Below are 20986 nucleotides of genomic sequence, written 5' to 3'. Positions count from 1 at the left end.
GTATATTCTAATAACTGGCTTTCTGAAAGCGTTATCTGTTTGTTAACTTCGGTCAAAGCCAAAGTTACTGAGTGGCATTTTCACTGTGTGGTTCGTCAAGTCTGCGTCGAAATGTGTAAAGGCATTTATAATGTCGTCTATATACACACCGGACTTCGAACACTGTTAACCAATAAAGTAGGTTTTTATTTACGTATACTAAAAGTATAATCCGTCGAGAAGGCCGACCGACAGTCCACATTTCCACACGAAGCGGCAGTTAGAACAATTACTAAGGCTAAAAGTAATGGTTGAAGATGACTTCGATTTCAAAGGTAATTCGAGGTGATCAGATTACTTGAATAAAAATCGAGATTCTTTTTATGGTGATGACAGTGTTATTTTATGCACTTTGTCGATACTTCAAATTCTTTAATCCTTTATTTGACCTACATGACCGTAAACAACGGCTTAAAACAGTAAAATGGATGAAATTAGTAAACGTAGCGCCACAAAGTGAGATTGAAACGACTATAATAGACAGAAAATTTTCGAGGCTGTTAGGCCTGGGAGCTATGTTGCAGAGAATTATTTCATTTTAGAAAATTTAGAAGAAACACCTGTAGTTCTTCAGCCTAATAACCCCCCCCACCCCCCACCCCCCACCCCCTCCCCACCCATGATTCGTCATTGCTTTCGACCATTACACAAAATTGGTTAAAATTTTCGATGCCTTCTCATATCGATCTTTTACCCATATTTACTTTGTCAGCAATTTTCGTGTGGATCAAGCTTCCATAATTCGTTTCTCTTTTAACAAAAGTCTCCAACTTTACTGACGTTCATTACAAATCACAATCATCTCTCGTTCGCGCATGACATAACTGGTTTTGTGGGGGAGCACTGCTCATCTTAATTCGGACTCTTTTTAGAAAAGTCTTTTGAAGAAATTAAAGTATTTCAGTCGAAAGACGAGATCAAAATACCTCGATTCTTATAGCTAGTTTTACTTGAAAGATGATGTTTTAAATACTTTTTATTAATTTAGTAGCCGATAAAGACATACTGGCAACTCTTGCAATACTTTGTCTAGTGAAAATTGAATTTAAATTTCACAATAGTCAGATCAAGTGGAATCTTTTGATACACACTTTAATAACATTCTATTTCATTTTTATTTTAGAATTTTTCTAGTGATTTTTGTTTTTGTTTGTGTTTTGTCCTTCCACTCCCTTTCAACACGGTTCAATTAATTTTGTACAGACACGATTTGCATGCGAGAAGAACCGCTGTTCTATTTTAGGGAGATGAACATTAAATGAGGTACATAAACTGGCTGCCTTCGAAATAAAACTCGGCCATGTGCTTTTTGTATGAAACATCCAGACTGGTCATTAAGCAGCTCAGGAAAATCACGGGAAAGCGAAGCCTTGACGGCCGGGATGGGACTGAAACCATCGTCCTCACTAGTGCAGGTCCAGTCTTTCACCACAGCTCGGTAAAATAAAAGCGATTGAAACGTCAAAATGGAAGTAAATCATACAGAGTCGGTGACATTCAGATGAAGTAAAAGAGGTATTAGAATTCCAGTTTTATATAGACTGCGTGATGGGCGCATAAGCAGTTTAGCAAAATAGAAAAAAAGAAGCTTGAGTACAATAATAATTTGTAGAGAATGGGGAAATGTGAAATACAAGAGCTATTCAGAAGTGGAATGTAGAGAGTGAATTGAAAAGGTATTACAATGAATTTTTGAAGATTAGGCGTTTCATCAGAAGAATTGGCCTTTTGTTGGGATGACCGCGAATATTCAGTTACAGAACTGAGTCAACCCTTATAGCAGGTAATCGGTACGATAAAAATGACACGGTAGTTGAGAACGGTAAAACTATGCGATACTAAAACCTGAAGAGACTTAGACGTGATACGATGAAATGGATGTTCGCACCTAATTAACAGCGGCACTAATTACCAAAGCCTAACGGAAGAATACAAACAACGTAGGTAGCTCTATTGCTGAAAATCTGTAGGAATCTTACTTAAGACAAACACACACAAACGCCCACACACGCACACACCCACACAAGAAAAGAGAGGTGCACCCATATATCCACATATGAGAAACATATGAAGACAGAGAACAATGAAAGTAGGTCTCACAAATAAATTAACTGTTTGATATAAGATTTGTTGAAATGTTATTGGACATATGCCAAACCGGCACACAGGAATTTTTAATACGTGTGATAAACAAGTATTAAAAATTCGGTAATTATTTTTGCAGGAAAGCAGTGTTTAGTGAACCAAACCTTATGCGTAGGGGGGAGGCGCGAAAGAACTTTTGTACACAGCAATTCATCAGGAAGTATTTACTTAGAAATTCAGTAATTTATCGGTATTTTGTAAAGGCCAATTTTTACAAGGGCTCGTACGTACACATTGTCCAATATTATTTAACAGTACTACCAGCAATGAAGCAAATTATATGAACATACAAACTACATTTTTGAATTATTCTGTGCCTGCGGTATTATGGATGTCTTGTAAGTCTTTGCATAGAGCAGCATTTTGGCTTACTAAGGATATGTAAAAGTAAATATTAATTAATATTTTAATTAAGAAAATAAGTTTGAAACTGGCAGTATATACAAAGCGTACTCCTCGTAAAAGTGTGGGCGAAGATTTTGGAACAAATTAAAAAAAAGGGAATACAACAGAGATGAAAACGCCGAAATGGGTAAGATCTGTACAGTTTTGTAAACAGAAAAAGGACTGACATCGCACCTAAGAAGTCCTTCGTATTTTGATACATGAGCACCTGAGCAACTAACTTATCCTTTCTCATAACCATATTTTGTACGCCTCTGTCATCATAAAAAATAAGCCTCTTTGTTTCATATATGAACAACGTACTTTCAGATTTCTGGGTGGTTTCTCATTGAAAGCACGTTGTTTTGCGTTTATCATCCTATAAACGTGTGCTCCAAACGTTCAGTTTCTGAAAGGCACTTCTCAGTCCCTCACTTATGGAAGACGAAAATGTCATCAACATGCCAGATCCAACAAGTACATCTACATCTACATCATATTCCGCAAGCCACCCAATGATGTGTAGCGGAGGGTACTTTCGGTACCACTACCTGATCCCTCCAACCCTGTTCCACTCGCGAATAGTGCGTTACTGATTTTACATACGACCAAAATCTCTTAGGGTTTTTACTCACGTCGGCTGACAACGTCTTACTTTCGAAATCATTGAACGCTTCTCCCATTGCTCTCCTTGCTCTCATTTTCGCTTCGTTCAGCTTTTGTTTGTCAGTTAGGTTTTTACTTCTCTTGAATCTGAGATGAAGTGCTCTTTGTTTACGTAGCACTTTCCTAACACTGCTATTAAATCATGTTGCATCATTCCCATCCTTTAAAGCCTTACTCGGAACATACATGTCTAGGGCATAATGAACGATGCCTTTAAATTTTTTCCGTTTGTTCTCCACATCTTAGTCCTCATCACCGAATATTTGATGCTGACTGCTGAGATATTCTGAAATATGTATCCTGTCATCCTTGCTGAGCAAATATATCTTCCTACCTTTCTTAACATTCCTTGTAGTACCCGTCGTCATAGGTGCTGTCACAGCCTTATGACCACTCATACCTTCCTCTACGTTAACTGATGAAAAAGCAAATTTTTTCTTGGCCGTCCCATGGAATGCTTCTTCAAATTTTTCTATACTGACATTTCTTTCAAGAGAAGTGGCTGCTCAGGCAAATAAATAAACAGAGGACTAGATCTTAATATACTGGAGGTTCTGTGTAAAAAGAACCAGCCAAAGGGAACGTATTTCTGTCACTCTTACAAAAAGTTACAGATCGGGTCTGCACAGTGATAATAAACACCATAGTGATACAGTGTTTAAATTGTCGGGAAAGCTGTGCCCACTATTTGCTACGGGGAGTGTATAATAAATCCCAAGGACATGCAATAAAGTGGAAATAAGGACTACATAAAGAAGCATCAACACCCGCCTTAAAAACCACAAGAACTATCGTCGCCTTGTGACTAGAGAACTATCAAATTCGAATCTCCAATTACAAAGTGTTATCTACGTCCAGTCACTTGGCTACTATGCAAGAGCATATAGAGTGGCCATAAAAATTTTAAAAACACCTAAAAGACTTTGACAGAAAAGAAGAAGAGCTCAAAATTAGACAAGCTATGTGCCTCAATGCTAAATAAATCAAACAACTTAAACTCTTACGCAGCACAAGATCCTTAACGCATGTCGGTAACACTGTCATTCTTGTCAGGGATCAGATGACGTCACCACGGACATATAATGGTTACGTATAAACAGTTAGGCTAGCAGAATTTTAAGGCTGAAGATTTGCGAACTACTTCTTTCCAGACACTGAGGATGTCTCCAGGATTAATAGACGAAACATTAGACACAGAAACGTGTCTCGGACTACGGCCTAATGCCCATAAAAGAGTAAATACCGGCCTAGAAAGCCTCCACTGTATAGTATGATGACAATCTATCACCATTTTCATTTTACCAGATTTAAGTGGGAGAAAGTAATGCGTTCCTTGAGTCGTGTTGGAACGTGAACCTAGCCATGACATGCCACGCCTGCCTTGCAGCAGCGTCTGCCACTGGACCTCGCGTTGACTACATAAGGTTGTGACTAAACTACTTGAAACTAGTCGCATAAGCAAACATTCAAACATTTTAGCTACTTCATGTGGTGCCCGTAAGGATGTTTATGCCTTACCTTACGTGAAGTAACAACAGTTGCATACTACACACGTTTGCAACGAAAGCTTCAGTTTCGCACAATTAAATTAATAAAAACACCTCAGAGCTGACTTAAATAGTTACAACTTCTGAAAGCATATGACAGGTCAATCGGGTCCGACCGACCACCGTGTCATCCTTTCCCAGTGGCGTCACTAGATGCTATGTGGTGGGGCATGTGCTCAACATACCGCCCTCCCGTTTGAGGAGCTCCTCAGTTGGCATCACGAAGCTCAGCGTAACTCGTACCAGAACTCCGTCGGGATGGAAAAACCGATCGGTTGAAACTGAAATCCGTATTTTAGTTCTGAACAACCGGTACTTTTCGGTATGTGTTTGGTCTCGGTTATAGCAGTTCCTTCCATTTCTTACTAATAACTGAATAAAAAAGCGGCATATCAATTTGCCACTGCAACAGGATATAATTTTTTATTTCTAAGTAAAACTTTTATTTTAAACGAGTAGCGTTTATTCGTAAAGTTTCTATTGCTTTGGAATATTGGTTTGTAATAGAAACTGGGAAAAGCGTCTAGCACTATTTTAATAATAACGCCTATGGTTAGAAACTAGCAACAAACACATGACTTAAGAGTCGGTAAACATTGCAAATCATATACGTCCAAGAGCGTACAGATAGGACACAAAAATTTAAAAAAACACCTAAACGACTTTGACAGGAAAGAAGAAAAGCTCAATATTAGACAAGCTATGGGCCTCAGTGCTAAATAAATCAAGCAACTTAAACTCTTACGCAGCACAAAATCCTTAACGCCTGTCGGCAACACTCTACACAACACAACACATTGCATCATCCTTTAGATGAGCTAGGGCAGTGGTTCCCAACCTTCCTTAGACTATTAGCATTTAATGAAATCAGATTTTAGCTAGTACACCCGCCCCCCCCTTCCTACCATCTGTTATCCCCCTCCCCCACATTATCACCAACTCTGGCACCTAACTAAGCTCTAGAATGAAATATATTTTTTCGAACACTTTTATTTTTAAAGTGGTGAAAGATGAATAATATACAGTTTGTGTGTGTGTCTTAGAATGAATGACGAAGGAATTCGTCGTTCATCGCTAGTGCTATCCACAACTCCTCTGAAAAGAAAGCTAACTATGTGAAGTAGTGAGGGTACACTCTTGTTACGAAACATACTTCCCTGCATTACTCCTCTCCCCTGCGGCACTTGCTTGACCTGCACACTGCAACCCGATTTAAAATCATGGAAAGTCAGGTGTGTTTATCCTTACTCTTTGTAAATCACTTAGTTGCTGCACTCATTACTTCTGAACTGGAAAAAAACTGGAAGACGTCAGCCTGTTAATGCTTTGTGTCTAACCACTGTAATAGTAATAATAATAATAATAATAACAATAATAATAATGTGTGCAGCATTATCGTAGCCATTATGTAATTACTGCTGTGTCATGCTGCAATTAATTCGTCCGTTTCGAAACGCACTGCAAGTACTATCTACAACTTGGAGACGACATTTTATTGAGGTATGTTGCATTTATTACGTATATGTCTCACTTTTATCATTAGCAATGTACGGGACAAAGTACAATATATGTGTGTAGTGGGTGGTCAGTGTGAGGAACCTGTAACATCCACCGCCTTAATGCCACTAACTGAGAAGAAGTAATTATTGATAACTTGTATAATCAATATCAGAGTCTTACAAAATTGTTGTAACAGCAATGATCTTTTGCAAATAAAAACAGAATCGAACCGTTTCGATTTTAGCCCATAGAAAATTTCATTTTACCCATCAAGGGGTAACTACACCCAGGATGGGAGCCACTGACTTAGGGGAATGCATCTGGCTGACGTCATCGAGAACCGCAGATATTTCGACAGGAGCACACCCTGCCGTTTTGGCGGTTGTGAGCTGGAGGTCCTTTGTCTTACTATCCCCAGTTTATAAGTGTGATAGCAGTGAAGTCCAATAGTCGACTTGCTTTAAAAGATTAAAAACTGGAGTAGTTGCAAAAAACTTTCAACATCATAGAAGGAGAAAACCATGCACAGTATTACTTGGAAGAGAAGGTAAATTTGATTCATATATCTACAATGTTGTTGACGTGATATGAATCTGGGATAATAACTGACATCTTAATTTTGTGGTTGATACAGAGTGAAAAGATGACGCTGTCCAAAAGTGATAATGCAGGGAAGTCATCAGCTTGCGACCTTTCGCTCCCACTGTTTGTGTGCCCGTCTCCTCCACCTTCGTAATCTTTAGAGGAGATAGTGAGACCCATTTCTGGCGCAGCCTCAGCTCCGTATTATTTATGACCTACAACTTCTTCACCTGCGTTGGAACTGTACAATCTTTTTTTTTTTTTCGAAGTCTACGTTTATTACGGACACGAGTAATAAAAAATCGAAAATCTGTTACTTCTTAAACCGGTTATTTTGAGCAGTCGTAGCTGTCGGCTTAAACTGGAGAGGAGAAGAACCAGTGTAACCGAGAACCTGTTGTTTCAGCTGTAATCGCCATCCCTTGTTCCCTGACAGGGATAAATCCCTGTCAGTACCGGGAACCGAATCCGAATCCTCCGCAAGACAGTCGGCTGCACTGCCCACTCACCTCCGGAGGTGGACGGTACCATATGAGGGAGCGTTCCTATCTAGTAAATGCTGCACTGATTCTAGTCGCATTCTGGTAAAACACAGACCTCGTAGCTAACTAGTACCCACATGGCACGCTGAAGCTCGAATTTAGCAGTAATTTCCTCTCCAACGAGTACATCACACATTTCCCTGTAAGAAATTAACAAAGAGTTATAAAACACTGAGCCGAGAGACGACCACGATAACAGCACATGGACTCACATGAAGGCACGTGGCAAGAAACTCGAACGAACGTTTTGACACGCTAATTTATGGAAGAACGTATGTATGGAAACACACAATACGCAGCAGTGCAATGCGTTTATGAAATAAACGACCAGAGATAGTATTAAAACTAATGGTAGACAGACATGTGGGCTTTCAAGAAACTTCAAACATAATTCTTTAGTTAACAATGTCATGAACCGGTTTCCGGGATTAACTTCAGTAACTAAACTGATACGGGATGCGAAAAAGTCAATATCAAGTTAAATTTCGCTCACTCACATAAGAATCATAACCACCCCAGTGTACCCTCACAGCGAACAGCGAAGGCGGCGAGACCCGTCACAGGAAGCGGCCCCCACGGCCCGGCAGTCTCCACGAGACGGTGTTGGCCGCCCTTTGTTCCGCCGTTCCTGCCGGCCTTTGCCACAGACTAGAATATCTCAGCTCGACAGTCATTTGTCTTATTGAACACAGCTGACGTGGGGTCTTTGATAAGACGAAAGCAAGACTACTCCTGACAAGGGAACCTCCCCATCGCACCCCCCTCAGATTTAGTTATAAGTTGGCTCGGTGGATAGGCCTTGAAAAACTGAACACAGATCAATCGAGAAAACAGGAAGAAGTTGTGTGGAACTATGAAAAAAATAAGCAAAATATACAAACTGAGTAGTCCAAGCGAAGGATACTCTAAGACCAGGAGCGCCGTGGCCCCGTGCTTAGCGTGAGCAGCTGCGGAATAAGAGGACCTTGGTTCAAGTCTTCCTCCTACCGTAAAATTTTATTTTTTTATTTTCAGACAATTATCAAAGTTCAGGCACTCACACATAAACAAATTCGCTCTCCAAAATTCCAGGACATGTTCAGATTTGCTTGGACATATGCAGGATTTGACGGTCTACACACGGAAAAATTTGAAAATGTTAAAAACATGTTTTGACAGAGCACAGGGAAAATTGTGCGACTGTGAAGCTGTTGGATTCATTTGTTGCAGTTTATGTGACAAACTCTTATGTTTTCATCACTTTTTTGGGAATAATTCTCACTTCCACAAGAAAACCTAAATCGGGCAATGTAGAAGAATCTTTTTACCCATTTGCCAAGTGTACAAGTTGGGTGGGTAGACAACATATTCCTGTCATGTGACGCACATGCCCTCACCAGTGTCGTATAGAATATATCAGACGTGTTTTCCTGTGGAGGAATCGGTTGACCTATGACCTTGCGATCAAATGTTTCCGGTTCCCATTGGAGAGGCACGTCCTTTCGTCTACTAATAGCACGGTTTTGCGGTGCGGTCGCAAAACACAGACACTAAACTTATTACAGTGAACAGAGACGTCAATGAACGAATGGACAGATCATAACTTTGCGAAAATAAAGAAAAATTTTTCACTTGAGGGAAGACTTGAACCAAGGACCTCTGGTTTCGCAGCTGCACACGCCAACCACGGGACCACGGCGCTGCTGAGTTCAGATCATCCTTGATGTTGCTACCTATATCCGCATGGACTACTCATTTTGTACATTTTGTTTATTTTTTCATAGTTCCACACAACTTCTTCCTGTTTTCTCGATTGATCTGTGTTCAGTTTTTCAAGGCCTATCCACTGTGCCAACTTATAACTAAATCTGAGGGGGGTGCGATGGGGAGGTTCCCTTGTGAGAAATGAATGTCTGTTTACTATACACAGGACTTGAACCAAAATTGATATGTATACTAATCTATGACATAAATATCTAATTTTATACTGTTACTCAATCAGTGATAAATATATGCAGACTAAAGCTATGAACGAAATTTTTCACCAAGGACAGGATTCTAACTGGTGTCTGCTGCCCATGTGGCAGATGGACTAACCACTACGCTACGCTAGCACAGCAGCTTTGCACAACTGGATGGACTACCATAGCTTGCCTCTCTCCTGAATCTAAATTCTCGTTCACACCTCAGCTCACTTGATACGCAGCTTGGACTTGGCCAACATTGCTGAGGCTCTCTGACTGTATGGGGAACACTTCAGCGTCCAACGAAACGGGGGATCTTGCCTGACTCTCAGGCATAGGTGCATTAGTCAAATGAAATTATATGGTTCGACAGACCTTTTCATGTCTCAGACATTCATGATGTATACATGCAGACTAAAGCAATGAATCAAAATTTGTTCCAAGGCCAGGAATCGAAAACAGGTCTCCTGCTGACCAAGCAAATGCGCTAATCACTAAGCTATCCTGGCACAGCGGCTTTGGACAACTAGATGGACTGACTACCTAGCTCGCCTCCCTGCTCAATCCAAATTCCCATTCACACCTCAGCCCACTTAGTATACTGTTGATGGCCAGACCGCAGGGAAAGATACAGCTGTACTCTGCTGCGCCGCTTATATTTGCTGTTACAGTCGTAAAACTACAGCAGTTTCCCACAGAATGTCGTAAGTAAGCGTAGACTACGGTAACTTTCCTGGTCGTAACTGTGTTACTTGTATGTTAAGTGTGTTGCATAACTATCAGGCGTTACCTCATAAAGACTGCTTTCATTACGATATGCGATCAGTGTCTCACTAGATTGTCCCTAGAAACCAGAAGCATTGAACCGTCTAGAAACTGAGTGAGCATTGCAGAAGCCGTCCAACTGTACTGGAATACTAGCTTTGCTTGAAACGAAACGGGTTGGTGTAATGGTTACCGCATCTGCTGAGTGTGTAGGTGATCTGCATTCGAATCCCGACCTTAGTACAAATTTTCATTCAGCACTTCAGTCTGCATGCATTCATCATAAATGTTTGAGACTTGCAAAGGGCTCTGAAACCACATAGTTTCATCAGTTACTGCGTCAGCCTCACATAGCAGGGTGCCTTCAAAAAAAAAAAAAATGGCTCTGAGCACTATGGGACTCAACTGCTGTGGTCATAAGTCCCCTAGAACTTAGAACTACTTAAACCTAACTAACCTAAGGACATCACACACATCCATGCCCGAGGCAGGATTCGAACCTGCGACCGTCGCGGTCGTGCGGTTCCAGACTGTAGCGCCTTTAACCGCTCGGCCACTCCGGCCGGCAGGGTGCCTTCCCGCTTCAATTTATGCGTGGTTCATACATGAAAGCGATCATGGCAGGAGGGAAAATATTTTATTAAACGTACCAGGTAAGAGCCTAGACTAGGTGTACTCAACAATCGGCCAAAAGCGGGCACACTAAATCCGTGGTGAGCTGAATGACTTTAAGTGAGTTTGTGCTTTTCTAAGTAATGTCTTCAACGTATTAAGTTCAAAGCAATTAACGAAAATACTTAACTGTGTTTAGTTCGTTTGTTGCATTTAACCGAGTGAGGACAGTGGAGACCGGCGATGGACTCCTCTTCTTCCACATGTTTAAGTAGCGCCAGTCGCGGAAAACCTGCCAGTTGATGGCCAGACCGCAGACAAGATACAGCTGTACTCTACTGCGCCGCTGATATTTGCTATTACAGTCGTAATACTGCAGTAGGGTTCCATAGATTGTCGGAAGTAAGCGTAGACTACAATAACTTTCCTGGTCAGTTAAAGTCGTACCAGTGTTACTTGTATGTTAAGTGTGTTGCATAGCTATCGCGCCTTACCTCATAACGACTGCATTCATTACGGTATGCGATCAGTGTCTCACTAGATTCTCCGTAGAAACCAGAACCGATGAACCGTCTAGAAAATGAGTGAGGAATTATAAAAAAATCTACAGAACGTTCTTGTTCTGGATAGTTATCTTCCTGTCTCTTACTTAAAATTAAACAGTATTTATAGCAAAACTGAAACTTCAATGTCTCATTTAGGTTTTACCCTAAAACTGTTGACCTGTAACATGAAACAGAGGGATATTACGATAAAATTAAAGAAAGTTGTACAGATTTATCATATAGCGCTAGAAAACGTAATCTCCCCAACAAAAAAGTAAAACAAAAAAAAAAAGCACCAAACAGAAAATATCAAACATCACTTTACTACTTCGTTGAACTATTATAAAACATATTTCTGTTATTGATGAACAAATATCGGATTTATCAATAATAACAGGAAACTCTTACCTTTCATCATGACGAAGAACATTCAGTTGAGTGTAAAATAACAGCAACAATTACATACTTTTTCTAGGTTTGTGCATGTAAACTGTACTTGCAAAAATAATTCCTTTCGTTACATAAAACCGCAGAAGTTACACGATAGACTAATTTGTATTACTTATTAATTGCAGTTAATATTCTATAAGGATATAAAATATGCAATAGACCAAGATTGAATGTTGTGTGGTTCTAACATCTACATCTACATCTGCATATATCAAAATAAACAAGCAAATAAAAAATGAGTAGTGGCCGGCTCCCAGTTTCTCTCTTATACATATGTTTATATAGTTCATTCCCTACCTATGCCAGCAGTGCTACCGGCAATCCTATCATTTACTGTGTCATTTATGTAGTGTACCAAAACTACCGAAAAGTAATTTTCGTAGAGCGCAACCATTAGACTCAAAAGAAGGCCGCTGCAATCGTGGCCGAAACGTTGGTTTTTCTCCAGCAGCAGTAGTTTTTTTTTACATTATGACGCGTTAACAAACTCTAATTGGTGTATATCATTAAGGAAAATGGAAATGTATCATCCTAAATGCATCAGATGTTATGAATTGTAGATGAAACAAGCCATGTCCATCTGATGAACTATAAGGTTTTATATGCCAAGCTGTTCACATCTTTGAAAGTATCACATTTGATTACGTCGTTTTCCTATTTACTGTGTGTGTGCACCCTCTAGTACTATGGTAAACTTGATGTAGAATTTAAATTATAAACGACTAGCGAAGTTCTGTCGAAAATGAAGATGAAATAAATTAAAATAATGGTCTGAAGAATATTAATGAAAGTCTCTGAAAAACTGAATTTAAGAAACTAACATGACCATTGAAATAATTTTTCAGTGATTAAACGCAGATTAAACTAAAGATAGTAAGCGATAATCCTTATCATAGATAGTCATATGTTCAATTTACTGAAGATATATCGAAAGTACATGATCAATAATAAAATTTGTATAAGTCACAACTCATTAACAAAACGTCGGCTGCAGTATATGATCAATAGAACGTCACTGGAACAGCAAAGACAAGGAATCGTATGTTTTCAAAACTACAGTAAAGTGAATGCGACGAAAACAGTATTTTAAACTACAAAATATTTTTTCCTCCAATAGCCCGCTTTTACGAGAGCGTAAAAGAAGCTTGTAATCACGTGAGATATAATTAGGTCACAAATCTAGCTCTGATGAAACTTCGTAGAAGAATATCTCTACGTAGTGACAACGCCGAACCAATGTACTGGCATCCTCTCGATCGCATTTAACTACTGCGGCGAGAGCTGATCCCAAAATAGAACGTAGCACCACAGTGTACGAGGCTGAGATGATGTACCTATGTACTTGCAGCAAAGAAAACTTTATTCAGATAGACCACAGCAGATTTTTACACATTTTGTGGTCTGCTGAAGTCGTGAAGACAGTGCACGCCACACTGTGCTTCAGTTTCCAGCCTCCGTCAACTACCTGTAAACTATCCGTATGCTGAAATTTGCTCTCTTAATGATATGAGTTCCTAGACAATAAGAGCAGAAATGATCGTTGTAAAGACTGCTGCCATCACGTCGCAAATTTTTCATGGAAACAATGTACATTAACTGATCAGAACGATCTTAAACACTTGCTAGTGGACGTGGGTGTGTCAACTCAACGTTTTTATGAGCGCCTGAACTCTCACCGGGACACTTCCAGTGAGGCATTTCAGTATCTGTGGAGCCGAAAACCAGAGAGGGTAGCGATATTGGATGCTGGGGTCGGGGGCGAAGTCGTCTTTCTAACTCATCCCAAAGGTGTTCCATTGAGTTCAGGTAGGGACTCAAAAATCGGCAGGTCAGTCCACTTCAAGTACGTTATTATCCACAAAACATTGCCTCACTGATGCTGCTTTATGAGAGGATGCATCGTAATGCTTTCTTGAGACTGAGAAGCTTGTCTTCATGAATCAGCATGGTTTTAGGAAGTATCGCTCGTGCGGAACAGCTAGCTTATACTGAGAGCTATGGATGAAGGGCAACAGGCAGATGTCATATTTCTAGACTTCCGGAAAGCATTTGACACAGTGTCCCATTGCAGGGTATTAACGAAGGTACGAGCATATGGAATACGTTCACAGCTATATGAGGAGTCCAAGCTAGGCACGAATGACGATGGTGGTGATGAAATGATGAGGTCAACACAAACATCCAGTCCCCTGGTAGAGAATCGAACCCGGGACCCCGTGATCCAGAGGCAACAACGCTAGCCACTAGACCAGTTGCTGCGAACGGATGGTGAGTGGGAAGATCAAACCTGTAATGTTCAGGTACAGTATAACTAGTGTCCTGCTTGGCACAGTGAAGTCGTTTGAATATGTGGGCGGAACGTTGCAAAGCGATATGATATGGAACTAGCATGAAGGCGAATGGTGGACTTCGGCATATTGGGAGAATTTTAGGAAGGAGTGGTTCAAATGTAAAGGACTCCGCATGTAGGACGCTGGTACTACCCAGTCTTGAGTACTACTGGCGTGTTTGGTATCCATGTCGGGTCGGATTGAAGCAAGGCAACAAAGCAATTCAGAGGGGGCCTGCTAGATTTGTTACCGACAGTTTCGAGCAACACGTAAGTGTTATGCAGTTTTGTCGGTAACTCAAATGGGAATCCCTGGAGAGAAGGCGACGTTCTTTTCGAGAAACACTATTGAAAAAATTTAGAGAACTGGGATTTGAAGCTGACTGCCGAACGTTTCTACTGCCGCCAGCATACATTGGGCGTAAGGAGCACGATGATAAGATACAAAAAATTAGGGCTCATACGGAGGCATATAGACAGTCGTTTTTCCCTCGCTCTATTTCCGAGTGGAACAGGAAAGGGAATAACAAGTAGTGGTACAGGGTACCACCCGCCACGCACAGTACGGTGACTTGCTGAGTATCTATGTAGATGTAGATGTTACAACCATCTTCGTCTCTGAACTTTTCCTCTTCGGTATCAATGTACACAATGACGTAAAATGTGCTCATATCCTTCTGCATTTAGCGCTTGCTTAAGCGCAATAAGGGGACCATAACCTACTCACAAGAAACACTCCCATCTCATTATAGCAACTCGTCCATACTTTACTGTTGGCACTACACACGACGTCTCCAGACATGCGCGAAACCCAAACCCTTCCATCGGATTCCCACAGGGTATAGCGTGATCCGTCAGTTGTCAGTCACCCAGTGTCCAGTCCCTATTAGCACCACCTCAAGCGTTGCTTAGCACTGGATCTAGAAATGTGTGGCATAAGTTTCTCTTCAACGGACATCTACCTACATCTACATCTATGTAGCTACTTCGCAAGCCACCATACGGTGCGTGGCTGAGGGTACCCTGCACACAGCTGTACACAACTGTTATCCATTGTCAATGATAAAATCCGCTAGAGCTGTTAAAGTTATTGATTTGTAAAAAGCGAAAGCATTACCCGGTTCCAGGGAAATGGTACATATGTCCCGAAACCGACTGATGCTTTCCTATTTTGAAGTAAATAATTTTTATAACTGTAGCGCATTTTATCATCATAAATGTGCGGATTACGAGGCGCCGTTCGATCATTGCACCACATTCTTTTTAAATCAGTACATACAGTCAGTGTACTAGCCGGACTACTGGTAGCGCTTTTGAACTCCCGGCTGATTCCTTCCCCTTATTTGGTGCGATATTTTACGACCACTCTTCCTCAGTTTTGTGACGGCCTTCGTAGCGACAACACTTCGCTGTAGAAACGGCCTACGAAGTCACCGCCACACTTTTAATAGCGGACCGACCGGACCGCTGGAACAGTGAACAGAAAGATGTAACCCAAACACTCGGATTAAATGAAAGTCGGTACTTATCTTTATTAACGACGATACAGAACACAGTGGTGAACATGGTCTACAGAAATCTGTCTAGTTCGAGTCGGAGCGGCTTGGTCAGCGTCGGCTGACGACAAACAACAACTCTGCTGCGATGAACACACAACTGACTAGCAGGTACACAATTCGGTGGCGAGTATACAACTGAGCGGCGAATCCAGAACTGTCCTAGCGCTCGCGACTCCAGCGCTTAAGAAGCCAGAAGCCAGCGGTGGCGCGCGCAGACTTGCAGCGATTTCCTGTATCGCTGGCGCTGCTTATGCGGACGGCGTCCGGACTTTGATGCTGCCAACCTTTTTGGCAGCGGGCTCGGTTGGCATTACTGGCTAGGATATAACACTCCTCCCCCCCAAATCGCCGCACCGTCGTTGAATAATGACGTGGCGAGCGTCGACGGCGGGGGAGGGGTCTGGCCGCAGACGTAGCAGAAGAGACCGGGGCGGAGACTGTTGTCGGTGGCAGTCCCCGGTCCGCACCCCAGCATTGGCTGCGCGGGGCCTCGGGAAACACCGACTGAATACCGAGGTCAGGGTGCACGCCTGTGACCATGGGCGCAGCTTCTGGTACTGGACGCGACGGGGCGTCGGGACCCACGAAGAGAGGCAGCGTCTCCTGACGCTGCGTCGACGGCTGCTGAGTGGGCGCCGGACAAGGCGCTGCGGTGTCAGACTCCTTGGGGGTGCCCAAGGAAAGCGGCTGCAGTACAGGCTGCACAGCCACCGCTTGGGAAGGCGGCCCGGCTGAGGGGTCGACGTCCATCTGCTCCGAAGGCGGTGGTGACTGAAGAGGGACCGCAGGCGCCGGAGCGACCACCCGGGGCGCTCCCGTATGAAGCTGCGCGGGAGGCATCAACGGGACGGGCTGTCGGCGTGGTAGCGGCGACGGCTGCTGCTGCTGCTGCCCTGGGGGCGGCAGCGAAGTCGGAAGGCGCGGCTGGAACCCGCCGCGGACCAAATCTGTGGACAAAGAACGAGCGGCAGAATCCGGGCGGCCAACGCGGCGCAACTGGTTCTGATGCCTCCTGTGCACCCCAGTAGCACCTTGAACAGTATAAAAACCGCGACCCTGGACACTTATCACGGTACCACGTTTCCAACGACGGCGACCGTGATAAACTCTGAAAAAAACGGCGTCGTTGCGCTGAAAACGCGTGCGATGCTCAGAAGCGGCGGGTCGATCCGGGGGGTGCAACAACCGTAGTAGGGTGCGATGACGACGGCCGTGGAGAAGCTCCGCAGGCGAAGGGCCGTCGCGTGGCGTGGTCCGGTACGACGACAGGAACGTGATGAGGGCCTGCTGACGAGAGTGCGTAGCACGAAGGCGGTCCATATGATCCTTGAATGTGCGTACAAAACGTTCCGCTGCACCATTCGATTGAGGGTGGAACGGCGGAGTAAGAACATGGCGAATGCCATTGGCAGAACAAAAACTTTCAAATTCAGCAGAGGTAAATTGTGGACCATTGTCAGACACTAAAACTTCTGGAAGACCCTCAATACAAAAAATTGAAGTCAACGCCTGTACAGTTTGTGCAGACGTTGTAGACTGCATGGGCACAACAAACGAAAAATTACTAAATGCATCTATCACGATGAGCCAACGAGAATTCCAATATGGACCAGCGAAATCAATATGTACTCGCTGCCAGGGACCGGCAGGGCGTGCCCACTCAAAATAGCGTTGAGGCGGAGCAGCTTGGTGGTCGGCACTCGTCGAACAATCTGTAGACATCTGCGTAATCTGCTTATCAATGCCGATCCGTGTACAATGACGGCGGGCTAGCTGCTTGGTGCGGACCACTCCCCAATGACCTTGATGCAACAAGTCGAGGACCTTGGATTGGAGCACTTGGGGAACCACTACACGAAGCTGGTCATTCTCGGTGCGTAACAGCAAAACTCCGTGCGAAACGGACAACAGATGACGTTGCGGATAATAGCGACGAACCACAGGATCCGATATGTCCTTTGCCTTGGACGGCCAACCACGTTGAACAAAACGTAATAGTAAACTCAGATGAGGATCCGTAGCTGTCTCACGTGCCACCTGACGATAATCAATCGGAAAATCCCGGAGGGATTGATGCTCATCGGCGTCAATCTGATGGCAAGAGTCGTCAGAGGAATCGAAGACATCATCCGCAGCAATCGGCAATCTAGAAAGCGTGTCAGCGTTTGCATGCTGAGCTGTAGGGCGATACAGTATCTCATACTGGTATTGTGATAACAAAAGAGCCCAACGTTGTAGTCTCTGAGCTGTCCGCTGAGGAACTGGTTTAGACGGATGAAACAGTGACGTCAGGGGCTTGTGATCTGTTACTAAATAGAATGGTCTACCATAGAGGTAGTGATGGAATTTTGTGACACCGAACACAATAGCCAACGCTTCCTTGTCCAATTGGCTATAATTACACTGAGCTTTGTTTAGCAATTTAGATGCGAACGCAATAGGACGTTCGGTGTTACCGACTCGGTGAGACAACACAGCACCGAGGCCGAAAGAAGAGGCATCACAAGCTAACACCAGAGGCTTGGTAGGGTCGTAATGGACCAGACAACGATCATTCAATAAAGCCTCTTTAAGCTGCTGAAAGGCTGATTGGCAATCAGCTGACCACACAAACGGAACATTCTTACGGCGGAGACGATGCAACGGTGCAGCAATCTGTGATGCATTAGGTATAAACCTAATATAATATGTCAATTTGCCAAGAACTGCTTGCAATTCATGCAGATTGCGAGGGTCGGGCAAATCACGAATAGCTGCTAAATGTGACTGGGAGGGATGAATGCCTTGAGCATTAATAACATGTCCCAGATACTCCATCGCCGTAAGGAAAAATGAACATTTATCGATGTTGCAACGTAGGCCTGCCTGAGACAACACTGTAAACAAACACTCCAAATTACGGAAATGTTCAGCAGGCGTCCGACCGGACACAACAATATCGTCTAAATAGTTGCAACACGATGGCACATTAGCCAGAAGTTGTGACAAAAAACGCTGAAAAACAGCTGGAGCTGACGCACAACCAAAAGGCAAACGCAGAAAACGGAACAACCCCAACGACGTGTTAATAACAAAATACTGTTGTGATTGGTCGTCGAGGGGCAATTGCAAATATGCTTCACGGAGATCAATTTTAGAAAAGAAACGAGCTTCCCCTAACTTATCCATCAGCTCGTCCGGTCTAGGTAAAGGAAAAGAATCAATGACAGTCTGAGGATTAACTGTCGACTTAAAATCAGCACACAAACGTAACTTGCCAGACGGTTTCTTTATAATAACTAAGGGAGAAGCCCACTGGCTCGCTGAAACGGGTTGAATAACACCGTTGTTTTGCCAACGACGAAGTTCATCTTCTACAGGTGCCCGGAGGGCGTGAGGCACTGGACGAGCACGAAAAAATCGAGGCTGAGCATTATCTTTTAACGTAATATGAGCGGCAAAGTTCGCAGCACAACCGAGTTCGTCTTTAAATATGTCACTGTATCGTTTACACAAATCGGTTATGCTGTCTTGAGGAACAACAACAGAATTAAGTTGCAAGACATTGTCTTGGATAGACAGGCCAAACAAGTCAAAACAGTCTAATCCGAAAATGTTTACACTGTCTGTAGCGCGGAGCACTGTGAATGAAACTGTTTTTGTGTTGCCCCGGAATGTGGCTGGCACGCTACATACACCTAACACAGGAATGTGTTCGCCACTATAAGTAGCCAAAGAATGTTTTGCCGCTGAAAGTTTAGGGCGGCCGATAGCCGCATACGTAGCACTATTTATGAGAGTCACAGACGCACCAGTGTCTAATTGAAAATTGAAGGTCTTATCCTGGATGCGTAGCTTCACAAATAGTTTATTACACTGTCTCTGGATCGGTGCAGCGGAGGCGGAAGACACAAAATCAGCGCGTTTAGCGCGTGTTCGCTGCTTACAACTCGTGGGTTGGGCGGGTGGAACAACAACTCCCGCTTCACTTGCAGTCTGTACATTACTTTTTACAGCGTTTGAATTACGCTTGGGTCGCATAGCAGAGGGCTGGGTGGGTGGCTTATTGCGAACAAGTTTATTACCCACACGAACCGTGGAAGAGTCTTTAAACGCGACCTTCTGGGCGGGCTGGCTTTGAAGAACATGAATATCCATGGGCTGGGCAGCACTAGAATTGTTCTTGCGTTTACGCAAACAAACAGTCTGGATGTGTCCTTTCCTTTGACAAAAGTGACAAACCGCGTTTCGTAACGGGCAACGTTCACGAGGATGAGCAAGGACACACTTAGGGCAAGACTTAAGTCTATCATTTTGCACACGCGGCTGACGAATGTGTTTAACATGACGCGGCCGGCTAGTGTTTACAGTCTGACTCTGCCGGTGGGGCCGCGGGCGTGACATAACTTGCTTAGCACAGGCAATTTGAGAAATACATGGCTGATCTAACTCACACTCAGCATAGTCAAAAGTATCTTGGGCTTCAATAATGTTCATCACAGTCTCTAATGACGGGTCAGGCAACTTTAAGATAGCAGCACGAATACGAGAGTCTGCAATGTTTTGAGTAATAGCGTCACGTAACATGACATCACTGTAGGAAGCTCCACACACACAATTAAATCGGCACTGACGGGTGAGGCCCCGTAAATCTGTTAACCACTGTTTATTAGATTGATGTGGCAGTTTCTTTAATCTGAAGAACTTGAATCTGGCCGCTGCCACATGAACTCGCGACTCGAAATACTCAGCAAGCTTTGTAACAACAACGTCGTAGTCTAAAGCTTCTGGCTTGGATTCCGGGAACAACTTACAAAGTAGTCTATAGACGTCCACGCCTGCAGTGGAAATTAAATAAAGCTGCCGCTCATTACCTGTGATTTTGTAGACTGTCATGTGCGCCTGCAACTGCGCGAAATATTCTTGCCATTCTTCTCGTGATGCCTCAAAAGCACGAAAAGGCGGTGCTGCCTGTGCTTGTTCCTTGTGTGGTGGTGGATTAGCCGCTTGTTTGGCGATTGCTTCCACCAGACTTTGTATTTGCTGACTCTGTAACAAGATCAACTGTTGTAATTCGGCAGACATAGTGAACACAAATTAAACCAGCCCCCAAAATTCTATCTCAAGAAACAAGTTGAACCAGCCCTGCACACGAGTTCGGAAGTCCTCGTCGCCAGTTTTGTGACGGCCTTCGTAGCGACAACACTTCGCTGTAGAAACGGCCTACGAAGTCACCGCCACACTTTTAATAGCGGACCGACCGGACCGCTGGAACAGTGAACAGAAAGATGTAACCCAAACACTCGGATTAAATGAAAGTCGGTACTTATCTTTATTAACGACGATACAGAACACAGTGGTGAACATGGTCTACAGAAATCTGTCTAGTTCGAGTCGGA

This window comes from Schistocerca nitens, chromosome 6 (genome assembly GCF_023898315.1).
Source record: "Schistocerca nitens isolate TAMUIC-IGC-003100 chromosome 6, iqSchNite1.1, whole genome shotgun sequence".
Classification (NCBI taxonomy): Eukaryota; Metazoa; Arthropoda; class Insecta; order Orthoptera; family Acrididae; genus Schistocerca; species Schistocerca nitens.
This window is presented reverse-complemented; position numbering follows the sequence as displayed.